Here is an 11328-nt window from a genome sequence, read left to right as displayed (position 1 = left end):
TCCTCAGCAAATGGTAGAAACATCTAGCAGAAGCCACTTGGTTGTGAAACCTCACAAGTATCAAAGTTCTCATCCCATTGAGAACATTCTCACTGATCCAACATCTGGAGTTAAAACCAGATCACAATTAAAGAATCTGTGTGCTTTTGATGCTTTTCTATCTATCATTGAACCTAAAAATGTTGTTGAGGCTTTGCAGGATGCAGATTGGATGAATGCAATGCAGGATGAACTTAACCAGTTTGAAAGAAGTCAAGTTTGGCATCTAGTTCCAAGACCCAAGGACAGATCAGTCATTGGTACAAAATGGGTCTTCAGGAACAAACTTGATGAAGATGGAACAGTTACAAGAAACAAGGCAAGATTGGTGGTCCAAGGTTACAGCCAGGAGGAGGGCATAGACTATGATGAGACTTTTGCTCCAGTTGCAAGACTAGAGGCAATCAGACTTCTCATAGCCTTTGCAACATATATGGAATTTACTCTTCATCAGATAGATGTCAAAAGTGCCTTCCTAAATGGCTACCTGAAAGAAGAAGTGTTTGTGAAACAACCTCCAGGGTTTGAGAGCAAGGAATGTCCTGAGCATGTGTACAAGTTAGATAAGGCTCTCTATGGACTCAAGTAGGCCCCAAGAGCATGGTATGAACGACTGTCAAAATTCCTGCTGGAGCATGGTTACAAGAGAGGTAAAATTGATAGTACCTTATTCTTAAGGGAAAANNNCAAGTAAAGGTTAGTTTTGAAGACTGACAAGGAACTCAGACATGAACCAGGTCCATCCAGAGGTCCATCACTCAGGTGCACAGAAACGGGCAGATTTGAGCATGTGGGTTTCACGTGAAGGAGATAAGCTTAACTTGGTGTATTTAATATCTCCTGATCGAAAAGGTTGCATAATTGATAAGGAGAAGGAGTCCTTAATCAAAGAGAACACTATCCAAGATAGGGAAGGAGTTAGAAGTTGAAATCAACTAGAACTCTTCCACCAAGGAAGAGTTGCATCAGAACTCTAGTTATTTCTTCATCTACTAACTCTATAAATTGCAGGATGTTCTCACATTAAAGTGTTGCAAAAAAATGCAGAAGTTAAACGTGAATTGGGAGCAAAATAGCAAGGCTTTTTGCAAGCAATTCGTGTGTGATTCAAGTGTGCAAACCAGAAGCTACATGAACCAGATTGAAGAACCAACTCCATAAAGAGTTTTATGTGTCTTTCTTTATTTCTAGTTCAATTGTAATAGGTGTTTTTATATTGTACCTTTCAGCTTTATCTAGAAGCAATTGTAATAGGTATTTTGAGTATTCAAGTTAGAGTTAACTTGATGTTGTCGCAGCAGTTAGAGGCTGGTTGCCACAACGGGATTAGAGTTAATCCTTAGGTTTACAAAGAGTTTTGTAAATGCTGTTTTTGGCTCTGTGATTTTAGTGGAAGTTTAGGAAAATCCTACTGAGTAGTAGGTCGTGGTTTTTTCACCTTTTGAGCCAGGTATTTTCCACGTAAAATCTCTGTGTTCTTTATTTTATGTACTTTTAATTCCGCAAACAGTAGTAATAAGTACACCTAGAAGAACCAGTTCCTTCCAGAAGCAGTTTAAGCGAAAAATTGAGTACCACACAAATCACCCCCCCCCCCCCTTGTGTGGTATTGACGTTTAGAACATCAATTGGTATCAGAGCAGGTTATCCTTGAAGAGGCTAACACCTTAAGAAAAGATCAACATGAGTGCACCACCTGAAAACTGGGAAGGGCAATCCACTATTAGGCCTCCACTTTCCAATGGTCAGTACTATTCTTGGTGGAAGAACAGGATGAGGGATCACATCATAGGAGAAGACTATGAACTCTGGGACATAGTCACTGATGGTCCCTTGGCTAGTACAAAGAAAAATGCTGAAGGAATGGATGTGCCAAAGACAAGAGCTGACTGTATTGCTGAAGATTTGAAGAAATGGGAAAAGAATGCTAAGGCCAAGAAATGGCTTGTGTGTGGACTTGGTCCAGACGAGTACAGTAAAATTCAAAGTTGTACTACTGCAAAGGAAATATGGGACACTTTACAAGTGGCTCATGAAGGAACTCCTCAAGTAAAGAGATCAAGAGGGACACTACAATATTCTCAATATGAGAATTTCAGTATGAAGGAAGGAGAATCTATCCAAGAGATGTATACAAGGTTCACCACACTGACAAATGAACTTGAGTCTCTTGGAAGGGTTATTCTTGAAGAAGACAAAGTTGAGAAGATTTTGACAAGGGTACTGCCAATCTCTTGGGAAAGCAAAATCACAGCTATTCAGGAATCAAAGAACATTGCTACTCTTAAGTTGGTTGAGCTAATTGGAAATCTCACTGCCTATGAACTTAGAAGGCAAACCATGAAGATGGATGTACCCAAGAAGGAAAGGAGCATGGCATTCAGAATCACTGAAGGTGCTGATCTAGAGGAGGATGAAATGACCATGATCACAAAGGACTTCAAGAAGTACCTAATGAGAGAAATGGTCCTTCAAGAAGTGGAAGCTACAACAAACCAAGGGTTCCTGAAAAACAAACCAACGAGGGGTGTTACAAGTGTGGGAAGACTGATCACCACATAAAAAATTGCCCTCAATGGGAAATTGAATGGAAGAAGGAAAGAGCTGAACGAAGGAACAGGAAGAAGGNTTACACCTTGATTAGACTTCTACTTGACCTCTGAAAAGCTATCGTTACTGCATTTAAGTCTAATCACCTTTAAATACACCACACCCCTCCTTCATTAGTCCATAACCGTCAAAACTCTTCTCCAGTTCTGATCGCCCTCTTCTTGTCCAGAAATCCCAAATCTTCTTTCTTCTCAGAAATTCCCAAAACTCCTCCATAGTCGAAGAACCATGTCTAACCCCCAAGATAATCCTGGCACTCCCCTACCAGCATCTCCCTCTAACACATCCTCATCTACTCCTACTATTGAAAAACCAAAACCTAGGTTTCGCAGGCAGAAAATGCTAGCTAGAAAAACTGTAGCCTCTGGAGCTTTAAGGAAAGATCTAAGTGAGAAATTGAAGGCTAGCCAGAGGAAGGAAAGTCATGCTCAATAATCTGACTCAAGCTCTGAGTCTGATGATTTTATTTCTGCCAGCGAAGGTGAAGAACATGGGTCATCTGACACTGAAAATATTCAAGAAACTCCTGGTGAGGTAAATTCTTGCTTGGTATTCTCTGATGTTGTTGAAAGTGTAGAAAATAGGTTTGTCTTGGTTGGTCATGTTAAAAATGTAAAGGGGGCTGATTCTAGTAGAAGAGGAGGTAAAAAGAAAGAAAAAGAGAGAAAGGGAGTCAGTGGTGATGTGAGGGGAAATAAGAAAGAAAAAGTATTGGCTATCTGTGGTGGTGTTGAAGAAGGTGGCAACAAGTCAGGGGAAAGTGGTTCTGGGGAGGCGGCTGAAGGGCTTGTTAATTTAAGCAAGCAACAAGATGAACCTGGTTCATCTGCTGAGGAGACTCTGGCTGATCTTCTGAAGAAGGTTGGGGCCAGTTATGATCCAAAGAAGCGTAAAGCTTCCACACAAAAGGCTCCAACTGCTTCCAAGACAACAAAGAAAAGAAAAATGTCATCCCCAAAACCTACTGTACCTTCAGTACCTAAGGGAAGAGCTACCAGGAGCAGGGTCAAACAAAGTGAAGCAGAATTACAGAAAGCTCTGGAAGAGAGCAGGAAGAAAAAGAGGGAGAAGGGAAAAGCAAAGGTTGTGAAGAGTTCTGAGGTTGCAGAAGAAGAAGAAGAAGAAGAAGAAGAAGAAGAGATGGAACCGGTCCATCAAGAAAGAGGAACAACTGAAGAGGTTCCAACACCCAAACCAAAAAGTTCCAAGACTTCTTCCAGGAAGTCTTCCTCTGTACCTGTACCCGCTGAATCTTCTTTAGCCAAAAGAACTAGGTCTGCTGTGAAAGGTAAACAAAAGAAAATTGTTGAAGAAGATGAAGAGTGGAGTGGTGGAGAAGAAGAAGAATCTGAGAAAGAACAAGACAGGTTTGCCGTCTTTGGCAAAAGAAAATTTTTGAACGGAAGGCTGCTGAAAGACCTGGATGAACCAGGAATGAGGAGGTTGGTAGATGCTCTTACTGCACAAGGGTGGAAGGACATGGTCCTTGAATTGGATGGCAGGCTGGCCGGGAATGAACTAATTGAGTTTATGGCAAATGCCACTGTGAAAAATGGGGTAGTCTCCAACCTGGTGAGAGGAGTAAAAGTGGAGTTTGATGCAGTCAAACTGGGTGAGATTCTGGGCATACCTAGTGAAGGTTATGATGATTATACAAGACAAAGGTGGACATGTCTGGAATCTCTCCCCACTGCTCTTTAAATTACTAGAAATTTTTGTGATGCTGCAACTGCTGAAGATGTACCTGAAGCCAGGTTTGTGCAGAAAAGTGAGATGAGACCTGAGCACAAGGTCTTGTCTGAATTTGTTAACAAGTGCCTGCTGCCCAGACAGGAGAGGAGACATACTGCCAACTACATGGACCTGGTTCTTGTGGAGTGCCTTGTGAGAGGAATACAGATAAATTGGCCTGCTTTTATTGTCAAATTACTAGACAGGGTCATTAATGGCTCCAAGGCACATGCAACTCCATATGGGTTCATACTGACTATTGTGCTGGACAGGCTAAGGGTGCCTTTGAGAAATGCGAGATGGCAACAAGCAAGGAGCATTTTGGTGTTAAGACCTTATTGGCTTGTGACTATCCTGTCAATGCCATCCCAGTTGAACCTGGTTCATCTCTGAAGACACCTGTGAACAGCAAGGTTAGGGCTTTGGTTCAAGAGTGTGGAACTAAGGATGCTGAAATTGCTAGGCTTCAGGCTCGTGTTGCTGAATTGGAAGTTGAAAGAGATGGCCTTAGAGCTGAGCTAGCAAAAGAAAAGGAGAAAAGTGATGGGATGCTTTAGAATATTCTCAACCTTCTCCAAACCCAGCCCTCTAGTTCTTCCAAGCCTTAGGTCCTCCAGTTGTTGCCTTCTGAACCAGTCTACTACCCCCCAGTGACCCAGATTAGGGACTTTTTCTGTTTTTTGCTCATATTTGGAAGTTTTTTCTTTCTTTTTGTGGTTTGTAGGTGGAAACATATCTTATCAATGACAACTGCTGTTTCTCTTGTTCTATGAAGATTTTGTTCTTAATAGTTGAATGTGTTTGTTGATTATTGATGATTTAATCCATGTTTTCACTTGCAGTTGCCCAAGTGTCCATGAGTAATTACTAAATTCTGGGATTCACAATGTATGAAACTTTTCGATGATGCCAAAAGGGAAGAGATATTGTGCTTTAATTAAACCTGGTCCTTTATTATAATGTGATATTCTAATTAAACCTGGTCCTTGATGATAAGTTAAAATTCTAAGTTAAGTGTTGATGGTTAAGCTGAGTTCTTACAGATTTTTTTGATCCATAAAAGCATAGAGTTTGTCATCATCAAAAAGGGGGAATTTGTTGGCCCAAGTTCATGTGAAGTTTTGAAGAATGACAAATGAACTCTGTCATGGACCAGGTCCATCATGTGAGGCACAGTATTTATCAACCTAGACATGTGAGATACACATGAAGGAGATAAGTCTTAGTGATCAAGCAGCAATATCTCCTGAACTAATCGAAAAGGTTGCATATTGGATGAGGAGAGAAGGTCTTCTCATGGGAAGAGGACACAATCCGGATAAAGGATAGGGTTGGAGTTTGTATTGTTCAAGGACTCAACTTCGATGGAAGATCAGCAATTAAGTCTCAATCAAACTCTGATTACTAATTCATTAAATAATAGTGATTGTTCTCTTTTACAGGCGATTGCACATATGCAGAAGTGAAACTAAATTGAGAGCAAAAGAGCAAGGCAATTTTTCAAGCAATTTATGTGAGATTTAAGTGTGCACTCCTGAAGCTACTTGAACGAGATAGAATAATCAACTCCATTGTGTCGTTATTTATTTCTAGTTCAATTGTAGTAGGTGATTTAAAGTTGTACTTTCCAGCTTTCATAGAAGCAATTGTATTAGGTACTTTGAGTATTCAAGTTAGAGTTAACTTGAAGGTCTCGCAACAGTTGAGGCTGTGTGCTACACTGGGATTAGAGTTAATCCTTAGGTTTACAAGAGTTTTGTAAATGCTGTTTTGGCTCAGTGATTTTAGTGGAACTTTGGGAAAATCCTACTGAGTAGTAGGTCGTGGTTTTTTCACCTTTTGAGCCAGGTGTTTTCCACGTAAAAATCTCTGTGTTCTTTATTTTATGTACTCTTAATTCCACAAATAGTAGTAGTAAGTACACCTAGAAGAACCAGGTTCTTCTAGAGCAAAAATTGGGTACCACACAAATCACCCCCCCCCCTCTTGTGTGGTATTGACGTTAAGAACATCAGCGTCATCACGACAGGTTAGGGTTTTGGGTCGTGACAAGTTGGTATCAAAGCCTAGGTTACATAGGTCTTACGAGTCATGAGCAGGTTTAGTAGAATCTTGCGGATCGGTACGGAGACGTTTGTACTTATCTTCGAAATGCTACAGAACCCTTAGGAAACTTCACATTCTTGAATCCTTATCGTGCGAACCTATTGATTTTGGTAACTAAACTTGTGTTATTCTATTCTCTTACAAATTGTGAGGACACGCGCTACTGGTTAGGACGGACAGCCACCAGTACCACCAGTTGGGGCCGTGAGAAGCCGAGGTCGTGGTAGAGGTTGTGGTAGGGGAAGAGGTGTAGCCCGCACAGCAGCTAGGGCAGCACCTGCAGATCCACCAGTTGCCCCAGTTCCGGATCAGGTCCCAGTTGTGGATGTACCAGCGGGACCAGCTCAGGCACCAGTTGTGCCCTTCGTGATTCCAGGTCTTCAGGAGACCTTAGCTCAGATTCTGACCGTGTACAGTAGTCTTGCTCAGGCGGTCTCTATTTCCACTACAGCAGCCACTTCCCAGGCCGGGGAAGGACTCAGACTCCCATCCCCCATACACCAGAGCAGGTGGTACAGGGACTCCAGACACCGGGGGCACCATTAGCCCAGTCGGTTGCACCTGCTCAGGACTATGTGGTTCCAGTCATGCCCGATGATGAGAAGCATAGATTAGATAGGTTTGGGAGGCTCCAACCTCCAACTTTTAGCGGTGCAGAGGGCGAGGATGCCCAGGGTTTCTTAGACAAGTGTCAGAGGATTCTCCGTACAGCCGGTATTCTGGAGACTAGTGGGGTCTCGTTCACTATATTTCAGTTCACTGGAGCTGCCTTCAATTGGTGGGAGGCTTATGAGAGGTGTAGGCTGGTTGGTACAGCGCCACTTACATGGAAGTAGTTCTCCGTTCTCTTCTTGGAGAAGTATGTGCCGCAGTCTCGCAGAGAAGAACTACGTAGGCAGTTCAAGAGGTTGCGTCAGGATGACATGACTATGATGTAGTATGAGATGAGATTTTTGGAGTTAGCCCGTCATGCTTTTTTGTTGGTTCCCATATACAGGGAGAGGATTAGGAGGTTCGTTGATGGGCTCACATTTTAGTTACAGGTGCTTATGACTAGAGAGAGGATGACAGGTGCTACTTTTGAGGAGGTTGTTGACATTGCTCGGGAGATAGATTCTATTGGCCGCCAGAAGCGGGTTGAGAGGGAGGCCAAGAGGCCTCGGGGATCAGGTTGTTTTGGTGGTGTTCCTTCTGGAGTCAGTTCCACCACGGCAGAGGCCGTCCTTTCAGGCATGCTGAGACGGCTCGCCCAGTCAACCGTGGGCATCATCTGGCCATGGTTCTCACAGTTCACATCAGGGCCACTCATCTCTCAGTGCCCTCCCAGCTTAGAGTTCGACTTATGCACCATCAGCTCAGGGTTCATCCATGCCAGGTTCTTCTACCAGTTATCCCGATGCTCGGGGCTCCCTTCAGTCCCCACCACCAGCACCGGGGAGTTTCTACAAGTGTGGAGAGTTTGATCATATCAGGAGGCAGTGTTCCCGCCTAGTGGGAGGTCCAGCTCAGCAGTAGAAAGGTCAGCATTCGACTTCAGCACCAGTTACTTCACCACCCGCTTAGCCAGCTCATGGTGGATCTCAGTCAGCTAGGGGTCGCCCTAGAGGGGGAGGCCGATCAGGTGGTGGTCAGGCCCATTTCTATGCACTCCCTGCCAGACCAGATGTCATTTCTTCAGACACAGTGATCACAGGTATTATCTTTGTATGTCATCGAGATGCTTCTGTATTATTTGACCCTAGTTCCACCTATTTATATGTGTCGTCATATTTTTCTCATTATCTGGACATGACCCGTGAGTCTCTAGTTTTATCTGTCTGTGTATCTATGCCGGTGGGCGATACTATTATTGTGGATCGTGTATACCGGCCGTGTGTAGTGACTATTGGGGTATTAGAGACTAGAGTTGATTTGTTGCTGCTTAGTATGGTTGACTTTGATATGATATTGGGCATCGATTGGTTGTCTCCGTGTCATGCTATTCTGGACTGACACGCTAAGATAGTGACGTTGGCTATGCCGGGGTTGCCAAGGATTGAGTGGCGAGGTTCATTGGATTATGTTCCCAATAGAGTAATTTCATTCTTGAAGGCCCAGCGGATGGTTGGGAAGGATTGTCTTTCTTATTTGACCTTTGTGAGGGATGTCAGTGCAGAGACTCCTCCTATTAATTCAGTTCCGGTGGTGCGAGATTTTTCGGATGTGTTTCCTGCAGACCTGCCAGCCATGCCGTCGGACAGGGATATTGACTTCGGTATTGATTTGGTGTCGGGCACTCAGCCCATTTCTATTCCATCGTATTGTATGGCACCGACGGAGTTAAGGAAATTAAAGGAGCAGCTTGAGGAACTCCTTGATAAGGGGTTTATTCGGCCTAGTGTGTCACCTTGGGGTGCACCAGTTCTATTTGTGAAGAAGAAGGATGGCAGTATGAGAATGTGCATTGATTACAGGCAATTGAACAATGTCACAATCAAGAACAAGTATCCCTTGCCTCGTATTAATGATTTATTTGACCAGCTTCAGGGAGTGAGGGTGTTCTCCAAGATTGAATTGAGGTCAGGGTATCACCAGTTGAAGATAAGGGACTCGGACATTCTTAAGACAGCTTTCAGGACCCGATATAGTCATTATGAGTTCCTTGTGATGTCTTTTGAGCTGACCAACGCCCCGCCAGCGTTCATGCATTTGATGAACAGCATGTTTCGGCCTTATCTCGACTTGTTTGTTATTATATTTATTGATGATATCCTGGTGTACTCTCGTAGCTAGGAGGAACATGCCTAGCATTTGCAAATTGTGTTGCAGCCATTGAGGGAGGCGAAACTTTATGCTAAGTTCTCAAAGTGTGAGTTTTGGCTCAGTTATGTAGCGTTCTTGGGACACGTGGTGTCCAGTGAGGGTATTTAGGTTGATTCGAAGAAGATAGAGGCGATTTCGAGTTGGCCCCGACCGTCCTCAGCCACAGAGATTCGGAGCTTTCTTGGTTTGGCTGGCTATTACCGTCGGTTCGTGCAAGGTTTCTTATCTATTCCATCACCTTTGACCAAATTGACCCAAAAGGGTGCTCCTTTCAGGTGGTCGGATGAGTGTGAGGTGAGCTTTCAGAAGCTCAAGACTGCCTTTACCACAACTCCAGTATTAGTTCTGCCATCAACTTCAAGCTCTTATACAGTATATAGTGATGCTTCTCGGGTTGGCATTGGGTGTGCTTTGATGTAGGAAGGTAGAGTGATTTCTTATGCTTCGCGTCAGTTGAAGCCCCATGAGAAGAACTACCATGTTCATGATTTGGAGTTGGCTGCCATTATTCACGTGTTTAAGATTTGGAGGCATTATCTCTATGGTGTGTCTTGTGAGGTGTTTCCTGATCATCGTAGCCTCCAGCACTTGTTCAAGCAGAAGGATCTCAATTTGAGGCAGCGGAGATGGTTGGAGCTGCTAAAAGACTATGATATTACCATTTTGTACCATCCGGGAAAGGCCAATGTGGTGGCCGATGCCTTGAGTAGAAAGGCAGTGAATATGGGTAGTCTTGCATTCCTTCCTGTTGGTGAGAGACCCCTTGCAGTTGATGTTCAGTCCTTGGCCAATCGGTTTGTGAGATTGGATATTTCGGAGCCTAGTCAGGTCCTAGCTTGTGTGGTTTCTCGATCTTCCTTATTCGATTAGCGCCGGTATGATGATCCTCATTTGCTTGTCCTCAAGTACAGGGTTCAGCACGGTGATGCCAGAGATGTGACTATTGGTGATGACAGGGTATTGAGGATGCAGGGTTGGATATGTGTGCCCAATGTGGATGGGCTACAGGAGTTGATTCTTGAGGAGGCCTATAGTTCGCGGTATTCCATCCATCCGGGTGCCGCGAAGATGTATCAGGATTTGATACAACACTATTGGTGGAGGAGAATGAAGAAAGATATAGTTGGGTTTGTAGCTCGGTGTCTCAACTGTCAGCAGGTGAAATATAAGCATCAGAGACCGGGTGGCTTGCTTCACAAGTAGAGATTCCAGAGTGGAAGTGGAAGCGGATCACCATGGATTTCGTAGTTGGGCTCCCACGGACTTCGAGGAAGTTCGATGCTATTTGGGTGATTGTGGATCGGCTGACCAAGTCCGCGCACTTTATTCCTGTGAGCACTACCTATTCTTTAGAGCGGTTGGCGGAGATTTACATCAGAGAGATTGTTCGCCTTCATGGGGTGCCAGTTTCCATCATTTCAGACAGAGGCTCACAGTTTACATCGCAGTTTTAGAGGGTCGTGTAGCGAGAGTTGGGCACTCAGGTTGAGTTGAGCACAGCATTTCACCCTCAGACGGACGGACAGTCCGAGCGCACTATTTAGATGGAGGACATGCTACGCGCTTGTGCCATTGATTTTGGGGGTTCATGGGACTAGTTTCTGCCACTCACAGAGTTTGATTACAACAACAGTTATCAGTCGAGTATTCAGATGGCTCTGTATGAGGCTTTATATGGAAGGCGGTGTAGATCTCTAGTGGGTTGGTTTGAGTCGGGTAAGGCTAGGCTTTTGGGTACAGACTTAGTTCGGGATGCATTGGACAAGGTGAAATTGATTCAGGAGCGGCTTCGGACGGCGCAGTCGAGACAAAAGAGTTATGCTGACAGAAAGGTCCGTGATGTGTCTTACATGGTTAGGAGAAGGTCTTGCTGAAGGTTTCACCCATGAAGGGTGTTATGAGAGTTGGGAAGAAGTGCAAGTTGAACCCTCAGTTTATTGGGCCGTTTGAGGTGCTTCGAAGGATTGGGGAGGTGGCTTATGAGCTTGCTTTGCCACCTAGCTTATCGAGTGCGCATCCAGAATTTCATGTTTCCATGCT

This window comes from Nicotiana attenuata, chromosome 6 (assembly GCF_001879085.1).
Source record: "Nicotiana attenuata strain UT chromosome 6, NIATTr2, whole genome shotgun sequence".
NCBI lineage: Eukaryota > Viridiplantae > Streptophyta > Magnoliopsida > Solanales > Solanaceae > Nicotiana > Nicotiana attenuata.
This window is presented reverse-complemented; position numbering follows the sequence as displayed.